We start from the raw sequence: 22,675 nt of genomic DNA on the forward strand, positions 1-22,675 counted from the left end.
CTGGCGTCCGTTGCGGTACAGCACACGGATGTCGTAGTCTTGTAAGCGAAGAGCCCAACGGGCGAGACGGCCTGAGGGATCCTTCAATGATGAAAGCCAGCATAGTGCATGACGGTCGGTGACGACATCGAATGGGCGACCATACAAATAACGTCGAAAATTTGTAAGAGCCCAGACGATCGCCAGGCACTCTTTCTCCGTGACGGTGAAGTTTGTCTCGGCTCTCGTGAGCGTATGGCTTGCATATGCTACGACATATTCAGGGAATCCGGGTTTTCGCTGCGCCAGGACAGCGCCGAGGCCGACACCGCTGGCGTCTGTGTGCACCTCCGTTGGGGCTGTAGGGTCGTAGTGGCGTAGAATGGGAGGCGACGTCAACAAATGGCGGAGCTTCGTGAACGCGTCGTCGCACTCGGATGACCACGAATTGAGGGGCCCGTTACTTCCAAGGAGCTTCGTCAGCGTTGATATGATCGTGGCAAAGTGTTGTATGAAGCGTCGGAAGTATGAGCACAGGCCCACGAAACAACGCAGTTCTTTGACAGATGCAGGTTTGGGGAATTCGGCCACGGCCTGAAGCTTGGCAGGATCAGGAAGAATGCCGTCTTTGGACACGACGTACCCCAGTATGGTGAGTTGCCGTGCTGCAAAGCGGCACTTTTTCAGATTTAGTTGCAAGCCGGCATTGCTCACACGTGCGAAAACTTCTTTCAGACGTTGGAGATGCGTGGAGAAATCCGGAGCAAAGACAATGACATCGTCGAGGTAACACAAGCACGTGTACCATTTCAAGTTGCGCAGAACGGTGTCCATCATGCGCTCAAATGTCGCAGGTGCATTACATAGACCAAACGGCATGGCGTTGAACTCGTACAAGCCGTCTGGCGTGACGAAGGCGGTCTTTGGTCGAGCGTCGTCAGCCATGGGTACTTGCCAGTACACCGAGCGCAGATCGAGAGAAGAAAACAAATCGGCTCCATGAAGGCTGTCGATCGCGTCATCGATGCGTGGCAGTGGAAAAACATCCTTGCGAGTGATCTTATTGAGCCGTCTGTAGTCCACACAGAACTGCACAGAACCGTCTTTTTTCGCAACAAGAACAACAAGAGACGCCCATGGACTGTCCGAGGGCCGAATAACGTCGCGTCGGAGCATATCGTCAACCTGATCATTAATTACTCGACGTTCAGCAGGCAACACGCGATATGGACGTTGCCGTAAAGGTGGATGGGCACCAGTGTCGATGCGATGCGTAACAACGGACGTGCGACCGAGAGAACTTCGCCCGACATCGAAAGAAGAACGATATTCTTGCAACAGGTCCAGAAGTTGGGAACGCTGTACGGCCGTAAGGTTGTCAGCGATGGATGGGCCAAATACATCAGCAGATGACGAATCAGAAGTGGAAACAGCATTGATGGTACACGACCTGGGACCGCGCGTGTCTTCGGGTACGTCCAGGACTTGTGCGTCGTCGACTGGTTCCACTCTGCCGAGACATTCCCCTCGAAGCAAGGTAACATCGTACGGGGACGGGTTGGTTACAAAAATAGCAGCGTTGCCCTGGTTGACCTGCACGGTCGCGAAAGGTACTAGCAGCCCTTTCCTGCTGCAAGCGCGGTCAGATGGCGAAACAAGTGCAATGGTGTCGGAGAGACCGGCGCAGTAGACAGCACTTTTGTATCGTCTTTCGTTAGAATCTTGCTCAGTGTCGAGGGACTGTCTTCTGGCGTCAAATGCGAGAAGGGTGAGAGCTCAATTTCGGCGGCGGCACAATGGATGACGGCGTCATGGCGGGAGAGAAAGTCCCATCCCAGGATGACGTCATGAGAGCATGCCGGAATGATGATGAACTGGGCGACATACAGAACGTCCTGGATGACAACGCGAGCTGTGCACCCTTCTGTAGGATGAATACGGTGCAAACTTGCAGTACGGAGGGATAACCCAGAAATTGACGTCGTCACTTTTCGAAGTAAGCGGCAGAGTTTTTCGTCCATAACTGATACGGCAGCTCCAGTGTCAATAAGAGCCGATGTACAAACACCGTCCACAAGCACGTCAATGACATTCGAGAGGCTGCTATGAGGGCTTTCACATTGCGATAGCGTCGCAGTCCTTGCCTCGGAGACTGCGACGACTAGTTTTCCCGCTCATGAGCAGCCGCACTTGGCCGCATGGGGGACAGGGAACGACGTCGTGGAGACAGCGATCTTCGAGATGGACCTGGGCGAGATCGAGGTGGCATAGACGGTGGTTCTTCGCGATAAGGACGGCTGAGTTGGCCAGCAACAAGGACGGCTGAGTTGGCCAGCAACAGGTGAAGAAATTGGAGCCGGTTGTACGCGATGGCGATAACGGGCCACGTGACCGGCGTAACCGCAGGCAAAGCAGATGGGCCGGTTGTCGGGTGTGCGCCATCTGTTCACCGGGGTAGGTCTCACCCATGTCGCAAGGGCCGATGAACGGAACGGTGGCTGCATGGTGGACTGAAGCTGAGACTGAGGGGTTACGTCAACATACGTGGCGGGCACACCCGCTGCAAAGGACGGAGGTCGAGCGGCAGCTTCGGCGTAAGTCAGAGGGGCGGGTGCTGGAACGACTTGGGGCGGCCTGGCGACCACTTGCGCGTAACTCAGGGGCGCAGGAGCTGGAGGCTGTGGGGGGTGGTACGCAGGCATTACCTCCGCTATTTCCTGTTCAATCGCTCGACGGATGGGAGGAAGAAGGGTAGTAGGCGATTGTTGAACAGTCGGTTGGTGGGCAAAGGGCAGGAGCGAGAACTGACGCGCGATTTCCTCACGGATGAAGGACTTTAGGTCTGCCATCAACGCCACTTGGTCACAACTGGCCTCCAAGCCAGCAAGCGTTGCAGCTCGTGGTGGGGAGCGTCGAGTCATCGAACGCTGCCGGCGGAGCTCCTCGTAGCTCTGGGACAGTGTGATGACCTCAGCCACTGTGCCGGGGTTTTTGGCGAGCAGCATCGTGAAGGCATCATCGTCAATGCTTTCATGATGTTTCGGATCTTGTCATACTCAGACATGGTGGGATTAGATTTGTTGCATAGGTCCAGGACGCCTTCAATATAGCTGGTGAATGACTCACCAGCCTCCTGAGCACGTTCACGTAAGCGCTGCTCGGCTTGCAGCTTGCGAACAGCAGGGCGGCCGAAGACGTTGATGATTGCGGTCTTAAAATCGGACCAGGTGGCAAAATCGGACGCGTGGTTGTTGTACCACAAACTGGCAACACCCGTAAGGTAGAATACCAAGTTGGTCAGCTTGCCGTCCTCGTCCCATTTGTTGGGGACGCTCACGCGCTCGTAAATGGCGAGCCAGTCCTCCACGTCAGTGCCATCAGCGCCAGTGAAGATGGGTGGATCGCGGATTCTGGGGACACCGGGACAAGGGGGTGGCATTGGAGGAGGCGTTTGCTGAGAAGCGTCGTGGTACATAGTAGATGGCAGGGTACGTGATCGTAGCTCCAAAGACATAGATGGGGATCGCAGCACTCTCCACCAAATTGTTAAGGCGTTTATTAGCCGGCAACGAGCGAGAATATACAATGGCGACAGTCACAGCCAAGCACGGGCTCTTAGCGCGAGCGGCGTCCTTGTTGGGTAGCCCCACTAGGAGGTACCCAAGAGTTCGACCCATTTCAGAGTTCGGAGGCTTCGCTACAACTCACACAACTAAAAGCGTACTTTTCAATTTTTTTTATAAATAACACTAAACACGAACCAGCAAATACACCACCAAGTAAAGCAAACGATCAAATCAGGCATTGATAGTTAAGAACGTTAAGAAATACAGTCCTCTAAAACTGCCAGCCTTAACAATGTCACTGCAGTTATGTTTGCAGATTCAACGAAATGTGTATTTCTCGATGCATTTCGTGAACATTAAACACAATCTGGTTAATAAACAGACAACTGAACTATGTTCGTACAGTGCTCATGCGTTATAGTATAGTGTATATATACGTACATGATGCCTGTGATTATTTATCTTCTTTTATTTCGACTTATTTTTTTGTATCATTGTGTAATGTACCAAGATGTCGGGACAGCCGGCTACAACGTAGCCGACCTTGACATATTGTTTTCGTATATAAATAAACAATAGCGCACAAGCAAAACAAACACCCTGGTTGGATACCACGAAGTTTTCGCACACTGTTTTTACAGTGTGCGAAAATAAGCTGCATTATTACGATATCCCCTACTCACGTTAATCAATTAGCGGCTTGTTTTTTTATTACGTCTTATCGCAATTACTTTATTCGAAGCACGCAGTGCCGGCGTTGCGTATTTGTTTGTAGGTGCTGCTTGCTTTGTTTAGTTCTGTGCAGTGTCCCCCACCGTGAAGCAACATATTTTATTTATACGCTTCTATCGCTCCCCTGCCCTTTTACAGTCATGTTTTATTCAGCACGCACGGTTTCGTTACCGGATATGCGCCCTTTTGTTCGGGTGTTCCTGTTAATGCTTTGTGCATTCCTTTTTTTCCCTAATGCTGCTCCGCTTCGTTTGCGGTTGAACGCAACTTCATTACGGGCAAGCCGGGTCGCATTTATATTGCTCGCTGTGATTCGCTTTTTACGGTTCTCTGCTAGCACCTTTAACGCCTTAGAGGACAACGATAACAACAGCTAACGAACCATTAGCATGAACGGAGACGTGCGAACGCGCTGAGCTTCAATACATTATAACCTTGCCGCTTGGTTAGGCCTAACATGGCGTGGCGTCCAGTGCGTTTCTGACTTTACAACATAATGGTCCGCGTGCAGAGTGTTTTCTCGTTCTTTGTCGTCCCAGTGCGTGCGAAAGACCGGAACAACGAACACCGTCACCGCTATACAAGCAATAGCTTATTTACTTTTTCTGCGTGTCTGAGAACTGTGTCATGGAAGGTCATGTCTGCGCGTCTTTTAGTTCATCATGTGTGCAATGGGATTTATGTTTGTTACAGGGGCCGATAAGTAATGGTTGACCATCGTCAAATATGTGCTTCTTATCAATAACATTAGCTTGATATGTACACTGTCAAAAGGTATTCTTTGAACGCACACTAAACATAACAAGCACTTTACTCCTACTAGTAAATTACCATATACCACAATACCAGAAATTTCGCTTTGCCCCGAGAAGCTACGAGAAGTAAGCTCGAAAAAATAATAGAGAAGAATACAGGTAGTGGCGTAACCTTCAAAATCTAGCATCAGTTCCTCGGGACTTATGGGTTTTGGCAGAGTGTGCTTGTGCATAGAGAAAAGAAATTCATTGCGTTCCATGGGAGAGCTAGACATAACGTTGAAGGTAATAGCCAGTTTGATTAACTCAATAAGGCTAAAGTAAAAGTACGAAAATTTGGATATTGCCGTTTGTGACTTCGCAATAACACCTGAAGGCGTCGATATTTCGGCTCGAAATTGAAACATGATACTTTAACAAGTGTTCTTGCAATGAACTCCTCTGGCGCTATATTAATGAAAATAGAGCCATGAACGAATAATTTAAGTTGGACTTCATTCTGCGCCGTCAATGAAAACCTCAGATGCTGGCTTGGCAATACGTACTGCACAGCTCTCTGTATAAAAAGCATCGCGAAGTCGATATAGGTTCAGCTGACGTTCACAGGCACGCGAGACGATAGAACACCTCAACACACATAATCGGATGGTACAAAAAGGCATGAAACATGAAACCGGTTGGTAAACGCTCGAGACACACAATACGTTGAAGCTAATGAGTAATGTAGACTTGAAGAACAGCGATGCGATAGGACAACAAAACAGATGCAACAGAAACGCGAAAGGAAGCGTGGAATGGTTCTCACTTGAAGCGGCAGGCCGAAATATGCACAGTAAGTAGATGTTTTGCCAACTCGCATGTTTTCCCGCCTCGCACTCGGCGTGGGAGACCTCAATGACACCTCGAGCAGACAGGAAACACACTGCCCGCTTTTCCACAGGCACATAGGCATGAGTGGGAGTGACATCGTTGATGCAGCGACTGCGAACTTTCATCAAAAGGACGTGGTCGCTATTTCCACTGGAAGCGACCACACACTCTCCTCAGAGAGCGACCATGCCCTAGAGAGCTGATATGCAGTTTTACGTGCTGTGCTCTTAACACGGTGATTGATTGATTGATATGTGGGGTTTAACGTCCCGAAACCACCATATGGTTATGAGAGACGCCGTAGTGGAGGGCTGCGGAAATTTCGACCACCTGGGGTTCTTTAACATGCGCCCATATCCGAGCACACGGGCCTACAACATTTCCGCCTCCATCGGAAATGCAGCCGCTGCAGCAGGGACTCGATCCCGCGACCTGCGAGTCAGCAGCCGAGTACCCTGGCCACTAGACCACCACGGTGGGGCGCTCTTAAAACGGTGAAAAGATAGACAGCGGTGAAACCACTTCCTTCCCTGGAGCGGCCGCGTTTCTTAAACACCAGCGTTTGGTGGAGATATATGAGGTCGGATCCAAAAGAGCTGGCTGCTATATAGCCTATATCTTGTGATTGCAATTTTGTGTGCCATAAAAACAATTTTTTCTCGCATTGTAAAATTTACTCGTTGACAATCTTGAAAGTTTATTTGCAATAAATTCTTTTTGTGTGGAGCACACCTTATAATAAGTTGATTCATTGTACTCTAAACACTCACCCATGCTATCGCCTATCCCCAGCAGTAGTAGTGGGCATATGCCAGGAGTTCGCTGAATAAGAGTAAAGAGTGCGATATCACGACACTTGATTCACTTGGTTTCTATAGTTCTGTTAATTTTTCAAAAAGGTTGAATTCATACTGTAACTCCAATACTGACTGTTAGTTTATTGTCTCGGGGTCGTGACGTGCACGGAGGCAGCAGTCGGCGTATTCAAGACAAAACTCTTTTATTTGGCGCAACTTACAGCCAGTAAACGAAAGGGCAAACTACAGCGATAAATGCATGGCGTACATTGATATCGGTGAACACAGCGTCGGCCGTTGATAAAGTGATTAGCGGGAGAGCGCATAGGCTTTCATACGTGTGCCGTTGAATATTGCAGTGGCATCGCTAGCGGTCACCTAAGTCCCGAAAAAATCTCTAATCGTTCTGGCTGTGCGCTTAATTGTATAGGAAGGTTCTACAATACATCTAGATGGTTCGTTGGTCAATTGGCTTGGTTACGCAAGGCTACATTTACAGCTATAATGGGGCGATAACAAAGCTTGAGAAAGGAGCGTCGCATTATTGACTACAGTAGGCCCATAAAGAAAGAAACCCGTATTACCTTGTAGTGGATATGGGCCATCGATGCGGGGGAGCAGGAACGAGAATGAGCCTACGTGTTGACAGTGAACGGCGTGCCACCAGGGACGTGGTGTCCACGTCGCATCGAGTTCGAGCGGGTTGTCCCACAACAAAGCTCGTGTCGCATCTGAGGTGCCAAATCCTGCCGACGATAGTCCAGTGTCGCTTCAACTCAGCCCGGTGGGTTAACAAATCGTAGCGCTTTACACACAACTCGTCCCCGTACTCATCTGTGGCAATATATATATAGGGGCTCAACATGCTCCCAGTGTATAACAGTACACGCGGATTCAAACGTAACGGCAATATCTTTTAGTATAAAGATTGGTACGGGTATTTCTTAGAGATAAGCACGTCGTGTCTCGATGAGTTTGGTGTATTCAGATAATGTTGCCCTGATCTACGCATTAGAGTCGAAATTGCACTGATATATGGCCCCACAATAAATACAGTGGAAACGAAAGTAAATTGCCCTGTTTCAATCCGTGAGTGCTGTACATTGCTACAATGATAATGAATGAAATGTTAAGGTTCAACTCAAAGATACAGTGGTTACGGCGATGGTTACACATTGGGTGCTTGTGGCAGCTCACTTCACGTCAAAAGTCTCATACGGCTACGAGTCACAGACAATGTTGTATCAGTTCGCCGACTCTCGTATTATATGCTGTCACGACCGGGCTGGAAAGGAACGCGAGCGTTAGAACGCGCGTTTCTAGTCCGGCCGTTATACTCTCTAAGGTACGACCACTCGTCCCAGAGGGGAAATCGCCTAATTATACTTACTATCTGTGGTTTCGGGTGACAAAACCGCATTATGGGCATGAGTCATGCAGTATCGGAACGCTTCATGTGATCACACAACCTGGGGTTTTATAATGTGTGCTGACATTGGAGAGTGCACGTGCCTTTAATAAAAATGTAGCGCTTAAAAACTGAGATACAATCTGGTTTTGCCGAATGGTTTTCCCGAAAATAATTGAGTTAACCAGTTCGTAACAATCGACTCACAACATCATGCATGATGAAGTAGCTGTTCCTGGCTAAATAAACGTCTAAGAACATTTCATCTGCCAGCTTATGCTTTTAGCTTCGCTTAGCCAGAGACGCCATCTTCTTCGTGATGACAGCTGATCAGTGGGACCCTCGTGCAAGCCTGCGCTGTAGACGTATTCCATGTTGTGAACAGCGGGAGGTGCCGTCGACATACTGAGGCGCTTGAAGCGACGTCGTGGCGCGTTAGCTCCGCCCAGCCCTAAGCTCAACACCGCCCTGTATGATCACCTGACTAGTGGCACAGCAGCCAGAAAGCTGCCTCCCGCACTGGAGGGGACTCTGGCGCTGCGATCGTTCAGTGACCTTGGGAATGACGGGTAGTTCACAAACTTGCCTAGTCTTCGTGCTTGCAGGCTTCGAACACACTTGAAGCTTTCTTTATTGCTGTGTTTATGTTTGTTTAGAATGAAAGAACGAATGGTTTGTGGACTTCGCGAGCCGATTTGAAACGGTGAGCCTAAAAGGTACGTCAAGGTGGGGAAGTGTGGCGGCTGAACTTTTGCTGATTTTAGTTTCGTGACATAGCAGCTCCGAACCACGCGAAGCCAGATGAAGACTAGACAAATCCGTGCGCCCATCAATCCCATACAGGCTAAGGCGCCGTGCGTTGCAGCTCCCATAGACACTAGCGCCAGAGTTCCCTATAGTGTATTTGTAGGAAATTGTGTCCGCCACAGGACGTGCCCGACGCGCTGACTCCCCCGCTGGGAGGCTCCCCGACGTGCTGTACTCGGAGGCAGCTTCGCAGCTGCTGTTCCAGTTGTCGCGTGACCATGGATAGAGGGCGGTGGAGAGCTTTGGACTGCGCTAAGCTTGTGCACCGAGACGTCGCTACAAGTGGCTCAGTATGTTGACGCCGCCTACAGCTGTTTACAAACTTGGAATAAGTCAGTATTTTTTGCAATGCCTTATTGGCTATATCTTGTAAAAGTGGCCTGAATGACGAGTTATAAAAGTGGACAGGCTATTTTTTAAATATAAAGCTGTACTTTTGTGCACATAGCCTGCATACATAAGCAGCAATTCAAGAGGGTACTTACACAAAAAATTTGGCCTCTCGTTTTCCTGCTGCAATGCGTTGCTGTATGGTTGTTATTCATCACACGACACATTGTTTGCTGCAGCACGCAATAAATAATTAATTAGAGGCCCCTAGTTATCAATCAGTTTCCGTTTCGGTTTGAGAGAGTTCCAAAAACTGGGTCCAACTGTCGCCACCTAGCGTGTGCAACTCTCGACCACGTCAACACACAGAACTGTGACGCACTTCCGCACGCTGTGCATCAAGAATTACTTTCGAATAGAAAACGGCACTGGAATGTTGCCAAACACAAAACTGCTAAAGCGTGTGCCACGGCCACGCACTCGCAACAAGCCGCCGAGAAACATAAACTTCGGGAACTAACGCGCCAAAAGAAAAATGGCGGCTATGACGTCATGATAGCTTGTTTTGTTGACCGCAGTGTGGTGATGTGAGGAAAGTAGTGGGTCACCTCGGGATCACCTGCGAGGGTGTCTATAGCGCTACAGAGTCGGTCGCTCTATAGAAAACTTAAAAATTAATTTAAAATACCTTCCAAGCGACATTCGCTCTTGATATCTTGCAGATGATATTCGAATGTTCACGAGAATTGATCCGGCAGGCTATCTCGGCCCCGAAATTTTGTGTCAGTACCCCTTTAAGCTGGAAAACACTTCGGCCTTTTGGGGTGCTTTAAAGTTGTGACCGGTCGGCAGGACCAGGCTCAAGGGAGTAGTTTGTTAAAAAGACAGGTGGACATCTAGATGACTTCATCGCGTATTTTATTCTGCCCAAACTTGCATATTTACCTCTCTCGGGTGCATTTATCAGCTGATTTTCGTTAAGGTTGCGGGAAACGTAGAAACAAGCCCCATAAAAATCATTTTGCTTCATTTTTTTCCTAATGGGGTTCTCGTTCCGATACAGTTGATGCGTAGCGATCACATGTCAGCAAAACTTGTGGAGCTCACGAAGGCTCACTCGTTCGGTACTTTTTGCGCTTAGGCCTCACTCGACCTCGCTCTCAGGAAAATTTTCTTCAACCCAACTAACTCGGACTCAAACTCATCCGAAACATTGCTGACCCGGACTCACTCACAGTTGGAATTACGGCTCAGCTGAGTATGCATGAGAGAGTCTGAGTGAGTTGACTCTTGAGTCCGTCAACCTAGAACTAGCTCTTTTGACAATAGCGTCAATGCTCTTTAATGCCAATATCTCACGCAATCGACACTTTTCTTGGTAACTTTTGATATAGCGCATTCGTAGAGTTATGAGTGCTTGCAAAACAGTAAGGTCATCTTATTGAAAGAATGACAACCCACGATTTACTTATTAACAAATATCAACGAATTTCTTGAAAGAGCTGGCGAGGGGTGGCAGTCGTGGCACCCTCTCACTTAATTGGCACCGCTGATCAAGAGATTTTGAAGTAGTGTACGAACGACCCAACTTTGGAATACGTGCGAGTATAGGTGAGTATAAACGCGAATCCAGGTAAGGCTGAAGTTTGGTAGATAGCTTCTGATAACGTCGGAGGGCTTATCTGTTAGCCGTCCGCTCTGCCGTGCTACGTGAACTGTAGCTACGTGAACAGGCAAAATAAAAATAGTTTAACACTCGCGCTCATGGCTAAGAGCGGCGCTGAATGACACTCCCTCGGTTTATATACACTCAAAAGAAAAAAATATCGAGTAAATAGGGTGTCTTTTTGTCCCACAACGATAATCGTCATCAAGCTTGCGTGCGCTTCCTTTCTTGAAAACTCGACGCTGGCCACTTTCCTATCGAGAATGCAATGTAACCCTGATAATGGGCATGTCGATCGTGACCGGAATGTACCGGGCGCGGGGCGATAGCGCAAGGATTGAACGCAATATAGATGACGATTATTGTTGTGGGACAAAAAGACACCCTTTTTACTCGCTCTTTTTCTAGAATGTATAAACACACGACGAGTAAACGAGGGGATGACCATTGCTCTCAGATCGTAAAAAGCATCTGGCAGATAATCTGATGGTTGCATTTTTGGTTCATTTCAGCGAGAAGTGTCCTTGTCCGCTTTACTTTTTTTTTCATGTATCTCTGACGCGTGATGTCTAACATCAACTAGAGCTTATCATGATTCAAACAGTATACCTTTCTACGCACACGATAGCACTTTCGAACAATTTTTTTCATCGCATGATTGAACAGTGGAATTCATTACGTACCAAAAATCGTTTGTTATACTAATTTTCTAATTTTTATACGGAGTTGTTGATGTATGCTTTCTTTTACATGTTTCAATCTTGTTTTACTTATCAGTTTCTACATGTTGCAATCTCTGCTTATTGCGCATCTCTGTATGTTTTGTACAGTTGCACCCACTCCTGCCATAGCCCTAACGAACTTCAGGATGTATGAATAAAAAAGTTTCGCAATCCCTAGAACACACTGTTATAGTGCAATTAGCGTTACCTATAGATGTCTTTCTCCGCTTTATTATCTGGAGTTTTTCATTCGGGTTGTGTCAAGCAAAATTATTCCCTGCAACACTCTCTTTCTTTGTTTTTGCATCATTTCAGTGGTATAACGCACAGGCAACGATACCCACTTACGCGCTATCCTAGGCGATTTCACGGAAGTTTCGTTCGAAGGCGCATTTCAACGGATCCACTGCAGGCGGTGGCACACGAAGCGAGAAATGACACGAGCAAATATTTTCCGCGCGCCCGGATCGCAGAAAACACACTTCATTAGTATTTGAACTGTAAACACCACCAAATACACATGACCGGCAAAAACAAGATGAAAAAAAAAGGATTTTTATTATACACCTCCAGTCAGCCAAGCGATTAACTATACCGTGCACGAGCGGCAGTTTTTTTTTTTCTGGGTGCATTTGCCATATGACCGAGTTAAGTTCCAAAAAAAAAAAACGAAAAAAAGTGCATGCCCACAAAGCACTCGCCGACAAAAGTATGCTTCGAAACTTCGCTCCATCGTGTGGTGCTGACAGACAGAAATTGTCGCCGGTGCGTGTGATAGTTGAACGCTTGACTGAACGTATACTCTGTCTTTTACTGGTTATTTATTTGCCCTCTGTCGTTAGCGCTGTTTTCATTTACAAGTATGTCAAACCGACTCGCCCACCCTTTATGTACGTACTTATATCTGCTATAGTTTGTTTGTGCTGCCACGCAAGCAACCACTTGAAAACGGGTTAGGAATGAAAATGAAAACGAGTTGTTTCTTTGAATCGTTTCTTACGCACAGCACGACCCGCGTCACGATTCACGAGCACGCTGTCACCCGCAGTCTTCTGCGAGGTACGGGTCTGCAAACTTTTCCCAACTGTGTCATTTCTTGTTTCCTTTTAAGGACAACGCTGAAACTTTCAGTCGAGGCATATATACTGTTATCATTGTTTTGCACAATATGTGAAGCTCGCGGAAGTGAATTCGCGAGCGTTTTTTTTTTCTTTCGCAACTGCATTTCTGTGCGTGCGCTGTCGCCACCACAGCCAGCGCGTGTTGCTGAAAGTTTCAGGAAATGGGAGAAGCTGTTGCGAGTCTCAGGAGCACGAAATTAAGAGACAATTTAGTCCAATCGGCACCTCTGACAGTACAATGTGTTTGTGTGCGGTGTGTCAACTGGCAATAGTTGTCAGTGTCTGCTGGCAATAATTTTTTTTAACCAATACTTCTCTCAGTCTGAAAAACTGCTATGAAACCCAACGGAACCTGATGACAGGTTTCTTAGCCATACATCGTTCAATCTCCTTCATTAGCAATGCAAAAAAACAGAGAAAGAAAATAAACTTTGTGTATGTGCAATGTAAGCGACCAAAAACATGATTTCTCTCTCTCTCTCTCTCTCTCTTTCTATATATATATATATATATATATATATATATATATATATATATATATATATATATATATATATATATATATATATATATATATATATTGCTTTTGGAATGCGCATGGACAAATGCTGGTTTTGTGTGAGTGTGATATTTATTTCCATCTTTTTTTTTCTCTGACTAGGTTGGTGCACGTAAGATGGCGTGGAGGTCAACCTGGAGATGAGCTGTGCGCACGGGGTGAGTGACGGTTCACGAGAACTTAATAAGTCGTGCTTCGGTCGATCCAATCAATCAGTTTATAAAATATGTAATTATGTATGAAGCTTATACGATTACAAAATGAACAAGACCCAAAGTGCGGAATGTTGAAAATGCGCGTGTTATTGGCGCCTGCGCGGACGCGCGAGATGATCGATCTCCTGAAATGACCGTTTTCTTCGTTGCATAATGAATTGTATTATCTGCTTCTGGGCTGTGTCAACTTTATATATACTTAATTTATTTTCTAAAATGCTGCAGACATTACAGTAGTTCATGCTGGAAAGGATGTACACAAACAGACACAAAAAACGAAAGATCAAAACTTTTTTTGTAGCAAGGGTGAAAGAGATGGCAATGAATTCCACTCTGTGATTGTTGGCGGGGAGAATGAATGTTTATATACATTAGTTCTTGCGAATAGAGGTTTGTTGCAATGGCTTCGTTTTCGAAGTGAAGCTTGACTGATGCGTTTCTGAAAGTAATCGTCAGAGTTCATTCCGAGCTTACCGCACTTCGTAGCGAATTATGTTCACCTATAAATACTGGTGTCAAAAGTAAAAAAAAAAAACATCAGTAGCCGATTTGCATTGCACAATTGATACTTCAATAAAAAGGTCATTTTATCTATATGCAGCCAATAAAGTTAGATGAGACTCAAGATTTTGGTTCTGAAAGTAATCGTCAGAGCTCATTCCGAGTTTACCGAACTTCGTAGCGAATTACGTTCACCTATAAATAGTGGTGTCGAAAGTAAAAAAAAAATATCAGTATCCGATTTGCTTTGCACAATTGATACTTCAATAAAAAGGTCATCTTATATATATGCAGCCAATAAAGTTAGATGAGATTCAATATTTTGGTTCTTAAAGTAATCGTCAGAGATCATTCCGAGCTTACCACACTTCTTAGCAAATTATGTTCACCTATAAATAGTGGTGTAAAAAGTGAAAACATCAGCATCCAATTTGCTTTGCACAATTGATACTTCAATAAAAGCGTCATCTTATCTATATGCTGCCAATAAAGTTAGATGAGATTCAAAATTTCGGTTCTGAAAGTAGTCGTCAGAGTTCATTACGAGCTTACCGAACTTCGTAGCGAATTATGTTCACCTATAAATAGTGGTGTCAAAAGTAAAGACATCAGCATCCAATTTGCTTTGCACAATTGATACTTCAATAATAGCGTCATCTTATTCCTATGCAGCTAATAAAGTTAGATGAGATTCAAGACTTCGGTTCTGAAAGTAATCGTCAGAGTTCATTCCGAGCTTACCGCACTTTGTAGCGTATTATGTTCACCTATAAATAGTGGTGTCAAAAGTAAAAACATCAGTAGCCGATTTGCTTTACACAATTGGTACTTCAATAAAAGGGTCATTTTATCTATATGTAGTCAATAAAGTCCGATTCAAGATTTTGGATAGAGACCTCGGGCGTACGTGCTTCTTTGCCGTAGTAGACACCAGAGACAGTAACGCCAGACGGGCTTTTTTCGCGGTGCCATGGCGCATGCGCCGTTCTCTTAGCGGGAAACTTAAGAGACTTTTTGGTGAGCTCACCACACGAGGCTTTGATCTCCGAGGCTTTTGTTTCATGTTGTTCCGGTCACCACGCATTGCTCCACTCCACTACGAAACACGCCAGAGGGCAGCGCGGGAATATCAGAAGGGTAGATTGAATGGGGAAAACAGAAAGCCTGAACAGTTGGTAATATGAGATAGGATTGCTGAACAAAACTGCACGCTAACTACGTTATAGGGTCACATTAAAAATACCTCACGGATTACACAACTGTACGCGTCTTGCAGCTCTTGACATGAATGAAGTATTCACCCCCGCCCGTTATCTTTCTGGAGTTCACTATTTTTCCTTCGCTCTTTATTTACTTGTGATCTGTCTGTCTGTCTGTCTGTCTGTCTGTCTGTCGGTCTGTCTGTCTGTCTGTTGGTCTGTCTGTCTGTCTGTCTGTCTGTCTGTCTGTCTGTCTGTCTGTCTGTCTGTCTGTCTGTCTGTCTGTCTGTCTGTCTGTCTGTCTGTCTGTCTGTCGGTCGGTCGGTCGGTCGGTCGGTCGGTCGGTCGGTCGGTCGGTCGGTCGGTCGGTCGGTCGGTCTGTCTGTCTGTCTGTCTGTCTGTCTGTCTGTCTGTCTGTCTGTCTGTCTGTCTGTCTGTCTGTCTGTCTGTCTGTCTGTCTGTCTGTCTGTCTGTCTGTCTGTCTGTCTGTCGGTCGGTCGGTCGGTCGGTCGGTCGGTCGGTCGGTCGGTCGGTCGGTCGGTCGGTCGGTCGGTCGGTCGGTCGGTCGGTCGGTCGGTCGGTCGGTCGGTCGGTCGGTCGGTCTGTCTGTCTGTCTGTCTGTCTGTCTGTCTGTCTGTCTGTCTGTCGGTCTGTCGGTCTGTCGGTCTGTCGGTCTGTCGGTCTGTCTGTCTGTCTGTCTGTCTGTCTGTCTGTCTGTCTGTCTGTCTGTCTGTCTGTCTGTCGGTCTGTCGGTCTGTCGGTCTGTCGGTCTGTCGGTCTGTCGGTCTGTCGGTCGGTCGGTCGGTCGGTCGGTCGGTCGGTCGGTCGGTCGGTCGGTCGGTCGGTCGGTCGGTCGGTCGGTCGGTCGGTCGGTCGGTCGGTCGGTCGGTCGGTCGGTCGGTCGGTCGGTCGGTCGGTCGGTCGGTCGGTCGGTCGGTCGGTCGGTCGGTCGGTCGGTCGGTCGGTCGGTCGGTCGGTCGGTCGGTCGGTCGGTCGGTCGGTCGGTCGGTCGGTCGGTCGGTCGGTCGGTCGGTCGGTCGGTCTGTCTGTCTGTCTGTCTGTCTGTCTGTCTGTCTGTCTGTCTGTCTGTCTGTCTGTCTGTCTGTCTGTCTGTCTGTCTGTCTGTCTGTCTGTCTGTCTGTCTGTCTGTCTGTCGGTCGGTCGGTCGGTCGGTCGGTCGGTCGGTCGGTCGGTCGGTCGGTCGGTCGGTCGGTCGGTCGGTCGGTCGGTCGGTCGGTCGGTCGGTCGGTCGGTCGGTCGGTCGGTCGGCTCGGTCGGTCGGTCGGTCGGTCGGTCGGTCGGTCGGTCGGTCGGTCGGTCGGTCGGTCGGTCGGTCGGTCGGTCGGTCGGTCGGTCGGTCGGTCGGTCGGTCGGTCGGTCGGTTCCTCTTACTTCCCTCTTTTCTCGCCCATGTTTTATTCACTTCCTCATCTCATTATCCCTACGCATTTCTTTGTGCTCGCTGCAATAGCGAAACCTCCAGTCCTGTGGCCAATCATACGGGATTGCGCAGGGAAGCTCAGTGGCTTTCGATCGCGCGTCGTCGACTCGCTTTCGTGTCGCGGGCTGCGCGAAAACCCATGGCTGTGTTACGAAAGCCTGCGTGTTCTGCCTTCGATCATCGGCATTCGCCCTTTCGCGGCCGTCGCCTTGGGAACCTTGACCCACATAGCGTAGTACACAGCCGTATAAGCGGCCTGTTATTGGCAACGGCGCGGTGAATGGGTCTAAAGAACAAGGGTAGTGTTTGTGTGCTTTGTACGCGATGCCTGTACGGAAATGGCATCGACAGTGGAAGAGGGGGAGGGGGTGTTCTCTACGCTATAATGAAAGCATGGACGCAATAATTAAATGCAAGATGTAGATACTTATACCATACTCGTTTGGTGTAGCTTTAATTAAAACCAGCCCATAATAAACCGAAGGAAGGTATAGGAAAAGTTAACCGCACTAGCTCTACGTATGAACACTAAAAAGCAAGAATGACTTGATTTAGATTGATTAACTTCACTCTGATAACTGCTTAACTCAAATTGATTAACTTCACTCTGAGCATGTGTTTTCGCTGTCATATAATCAATATTAGCGGTGAAAATCAAGGTTAAGGTCTCATTTCTAAATTTAGCCCCGAAACCTCCATGCGTGACAGAACCAGTTTTAAGATGTATTTTTTTTCGTACTTTCGTGACATTGGCTTGATAAAATTTGCCGAAACTTTGTATGCTAGGTCTAAGGCACTCACAAGTTACAGTGCACTTCCTTTTTTTATCGAGTAGAAGTAACGTAAGTACCAGGAAACATCTTCAAAATTTACTACGTCACGGTGTTTGGTGCAGGAATCTCATGGTGGGCGTCTCCACTCGCATTTTATTTTCGCGCGTTTTCTAGCTTACCAAGCGTCATGTCGCGGTAATAGAGGTGTGTTCGGGGTTGTCAAATTGTACTTTAAGAATCGTTTTGCTGTTTAGTGCCCCTTTAACTATACGGTTTTAAGTCCAAAGAAAACAAGCGGAAATCAAACGGCTCATTTTTCTTTGTTAGACACAATATTAGCGAAGACTAACGCACAGCGATATCATGAAGAAGCACAGGGTACGTTATTAGCAATAGTTTTCACGTAAGCGGTAAGATAGTAAGGTTAACAAAAGGATGACTTGCCGCGGACGAATATCGAACCAGCGACTTTCGATTAACGCGTCCGGTGCCCTATCTACTGAGCTATACGGCGGCGGTCATCACCCCATCTACTACATGAAGTATATTTGTGCATTTAAAAGGTCCTCTAACCCTTTTACAAGTAGTCATCGTATGGCAATCATTGCCTCATGAATTCACTACCACACACACACAACTTTGAATCTGTCCAGCACGATTGGAGTTACAAAGATTTGTCGCACGCTGCAATTGCATTCTCTCTAATTTCGGGCTGACGAAAGCGCTGATAGCTGAGCAGGGAGGGATGGCACGAAGAAAGAAAAAACGTCACGCGCGCCTCGTGACCTTGAGCACTTTTTCTTTTTTTTTCTTCGATTACGCGGCGTTTCAGTGGGATGACGCGCGCGCGCATGGATAAGTCGCGGCCTCCCGCAGCTATCCCTGTAACGAAAGAGCGCGCCATGTTCAAATCAGCCAATAGCTGACAGAACGGTTATGACGAGCGGTTTTTTGAGCTGCTTCCGTCATTTGCCGAGAGGAGAGGAAGCGGCTTTTAGCTGACTTTGCAAATTTTTTGTGAATTCTGGGCCAGGTGCGTGACGCTATAAAATTTGGCTCTCGTGTGTTTTCGGGAGCCTCTACTGCCGATTAGCATCGTTTTTGGACCACACTCAAAATCTGTTGCAGGGCCCCTTGAAACCTCGGAGTGTCATTCAGCGCTGCTAGTAGCTCCGACGGGTCTGTTGATTCTCCGTAATTTTTTGTGTATTACGCAAAAAAATTGCCCTCGAAATTCCTTTGATGTTCTTTTACAAGGTACCCGTAGCTCATTAGAGCCTGCTGGCACCTTGTTAGAAAATTAGTATAATGTGCTAAGAGACATGTTGTAGAGCCGAAGAACAATCAAACAAATGAGTCAGCTAGCCTCCCTCTCCCCTTCCCTTCCGAGCCTGGGCCCTAATCATCTAAAAAAGACGCTACATCTGTTCTATACCTATACACTGTCGCACCTTTTCCGTGCACCGACATTCAATCTGCAGTGCTATTGCCATGCAGGTTTGACAGCATTGGCGGCCATGCACCCCTATAATCTTCCTAAAACTGTAAGACGGGTGATGGGGACGGCTGGGGTCAATTTTAGACCCCTATAATGGAGAACGCTGAACACGGGTTAAGTGGACGCGATAACATATTTTAGCTGTGATTTAACGCAAACGCGGAGTAAAGAAACACACCTGTACATGTAGTTGTATGTTTCTTTATCCTGTGACTGAGTTATTTCGTGGCTAAAATATGTCATTAAGCAAGCACCAACTGGGCCAACAAAAGTCTGCGCAACTCCGGGCAACGCGAAGGAGACGTTATATTATAGCGTCCGATGGCTCCACGCTATATCCCTTAATATTTCTTCTGTATACTCCGCCCTGATTTTTCCCATTCCCCAACGTCGTTCGTTTCCTTCCTTGTGGTCGATCATGAACCGCGCGTGTGTTCAGAAGGTTGACGCCGTGTCTCGTGTAGATGGAGATGAATGTGACGTGCATTCTGAGTGTTATTTCGCGTGCTGGCTTGCCCATGAGGAGTGCGCATGTGCACCGAAACCGGTGGTTTCCTGGTCTCATCGTCACGCCAAAGGGCCATCGGGGCGGTTTACTCACCTCTTTACCAGCGATCAGCCCCAAAGAGAGGATATCGACACGCGCAAACACGGGCACGAGACGAAAAAAAAAACGGGACAACACAACACGGCGTTCGTGTTGTTTTGGTATCTATTCTCTTGTGCCCTTGTTTGTAGGTCTTACATCATTTTCGTTATGAATATTTACGATCTACCTCAACTGTGTGCCACTCCAAACAGCCCGAAATATTCGCATGGTGCCTTAACCATTCGCTTAGTACGACCTTATTGTGAAAGACACCTTCCGTTTCTTCTCAGCATAGTGTATTGAATGTCCTCCCCCCCCCCCCCCCCCGCCCCCGAGATATTTCTGTTCCTGATCTGGTTTTGCACTGACTCCAAAATCGGTGGTATTGCGAACTTTCCACACTACACCTCATTTTGCATGGCCTCCGTGATCGGCCCCTTTGACCAAACGACTATCACCTTATTTGACTTCATAGTGACGTCATGATGAATTCAACGCGGGATCATAATAATTGCATTACTCGTGTTGACACGTCCGACGCTGAAGGTCATTTTGCGGCAAATTATCCAGGGCTATATTGCCTTAAAACGGGCCGAAAAAAAATATCAGGATGGCTTGAAAGAGCCGCATTAGCGTTATATGACACTGTGACGACGACGTCATATAGTTTGGTGACATGTGTTGCCATAATGATTTCATATGGAACAGGCATCTCGTCATTATGTTTCGCACCACCATGATGTTTCGCGCCGACGGTTACTTTTCAGGTTTGATGAGGCGTTCAACGCTTTTTCATTATTCAAAACGAGAGCAAAAACTTCAAGCTCGCGCCATTCTTTAGAGTATGAGTCGTTATCCACCCCCTCATTCCCCCGCCACTGCTCCCCACTGAACACGAGGGAGAAAGGCCAGCAGCGATATTGCCCCCAAAAATTTAACTAAACAAAAACGAATGGCTGGGCCATCTCCAATGCCTGTTTTCCCAGCTCGAACTAGCTGTTGGCGGCAAAAGTAAAAGAAAACAAAACAGTGCGTCTTCGTACATCGCTAAACTCTCTTGGCCTGTGCTTTTGGACGAGTGCTGTTGCAAGAGTGTTGCAGTTCTGAGAATCACAATAGGGGGTGGGAACGCCTATATGCAAAAGTGGTATCTCGGGAAGTTCGCCTCTGAGACATAAGTTATGCATGGTTCACTTCCATTAGGCCGGGAGGTCATATTGACGTTTGAGCAAAGCGACGCAGTGTGTGTTTATGCAACACGGTGGTTGGGCGGGGGTCGTGAATCAGCCCACAAAGCGGGACGTTAAGCTCCGATCGTGCAGTTTCGTAAGCTTATGCATCTCTCCCAAGCTCAACACTTGCGTGAGGGACGAGCTTCTCAGAGCGTCGATCATGCAAATGACGGGCGAATCCTTTATTTTTTTTCCTCCGCTATTGGAGTACATCGCACATTTTCGCATTTCTTCTCCGAACCTGATCTCTCTTTGTCTGTGTTCTGCGTGTGTTGTGGCAGTGTGTGTGCGTGTGCGTGTATTGTGTGTGACTGTGTTGCGTGAGTGCATTCTGCGTGCGCGAGTGTGTGTGGGTATGATTCGTGAGTGTTTTGTGTGTGCTTGTTTTGTGTATTCGTGGGATGTGAGTGCGTGTGCATGCGGGAGCGTGTGCTTGTTGTTTGAATGCGTATGTGCGTTGTGTGTGTGTGTGTGTGTGTGTGTGTGTGTGTGCGTGTGTCAGTTTTTGCAACATGGACGCCTTACAGCTCGACGAAGTATCGCTGTGATTAAAAGAACAACAACATTGCCTGTCTAAAGAACCAACTGATTTGTAATTTTCAGAGCTCATTCCGTACATAAACACAAACGCTCTGAAACACAAACACAGGTGCAAGTGACTGCCGTATCATTGTGTTTGTGTTTCTGGTCCTGCTTTATTCAAAGAAGTCAGTAGTTCAAAAGTAAGAGGCTTGAAAAGACAAGTCGCACGGCGCCCAAAGCATTCGCCTGCCTAAGGTGACTTGTGCCAAAGGCCATAACCTTCTTTTAACACGATACTTTTAAGGGGCCCCTTTTGCGAAAATTTCGGTATCGACGGCATCGGCGGCGGTGGTTTAGTTGTGAGCCCAAAAACTTGGAAGACCCTTAAGGTTCGCCTTTTAATGTTGAACATGATAACGAAATGCGGCCCCTAGTGCGCTCTTCAACCGCTAAGTGCATACTTAATATGATGTTTTGACACACACACACGCACACGCACACGCACGCACGCACACGCACGCACACACACGCACACACGCACATACGCACACAGTACATTGTACTAGCACGCGAGGGCGCGAATGGTACATACAGGCTTTCGATTTAAAGCAAAAGTCGCATAGCCAAGATATACACCGCGCGCTCACCGTTTCAGAGGCCACAAAGAGTCTTACAATGCCTCACAGATGGCAGCACATTGTCTAGCGTTTACTGTTTGCTTGATCAACGCCTCTGGAAAGGCATGACAAGTTTTCCGCTAGATGAACACAGTTGTCCATTTTTTAGAGCTGTTTGAAAGTTCCTGTGTGTTTTTAGCGGCGGTGGCTGCACTATCCCGGCCATTTTCGACGTATAGTTCGATGGCCTCCCAAATTCGCCTACAAATCGCCGAATGTGCTCGTTTTCTTCGTGACACCTGTCGAACAAAATGCCTTAAGAAGACTCCTTTTACTACATGGCATTTATGTAGTTTTTTTCCAAAACAGATGCAAGTAACATGGTGGCTTTGTGGTAGAGCACCTACTTTCTACACGAATGCCCTGGTTTCAATCCTCAATAGGGTTAAAAATTTTATCCTTTATTTTATTTGCTTCTTTCTCGATTTTTTTCGCTCACGAACGAATTTTCGCTTACAACCAGCGGTGCCGATTGCCGGATTTCTGCGACATGAGCTCTCCAACGCTATCGCGTTAATAGCAGCGATGGCTATGAGCGAAAACTTGAGGTTGATGCAAATAAAGATAGCACCCGGAGGGCGTTTGCACTTTCACTTGCCATGCCGCAGTTTAGGTCTCCCCCGAGAAGGCTAGCTTGAGAAGTTGGCAGTGCGGGTGGATAGTCAGCCAAATCTTTAGCTATATCGTGCATGAGTGGCGGCTTTTTTCTGTGTATG

The 22,675-nt window shown here is 47.3% G+C and overlaps 1 protein-coding gene across 6 annotated transcripts in view; it reads left to right on the plus strand.

The window, feature by feature from the left end:
• LOC119167205 (sodium/calcium exchanger 3) overlaps positions 1-22,675 on the plus strand; it is a 362,967-nt gene that overhangs the window by 176,659 nt on the left and 163,633 nt on the right. For all 6 annotated transcript variants that reach the window (XM_075866920.1, XM_075866923.1, XM_037418641.2 and 3 more), the window contains one exon: positions 13,415-13,470. The gene's annotated coding sequence lies outside the window, so the exon portion shown is untranslated. The remainder of the gene's footprint in view (positions 1-13,414; positions 13,471-22,675) is intronic.

Source organism: Rhipicephalus microplus, chromosome 6 (assembly GCF_043290135.1).
Source record: "Rhipicephalus microplus isolate Deutch F79 chromosome 6, USDA_Rmic, whole genome shotgun sequence".
NCBI classification, from domain to species: domain Eukaryota; kingdom Metazoa; phylum Arthropoda; class Arachnida; order Ixodida; family Ixodidae; genus Rhipicephalus; species Rhipicephalus microplus.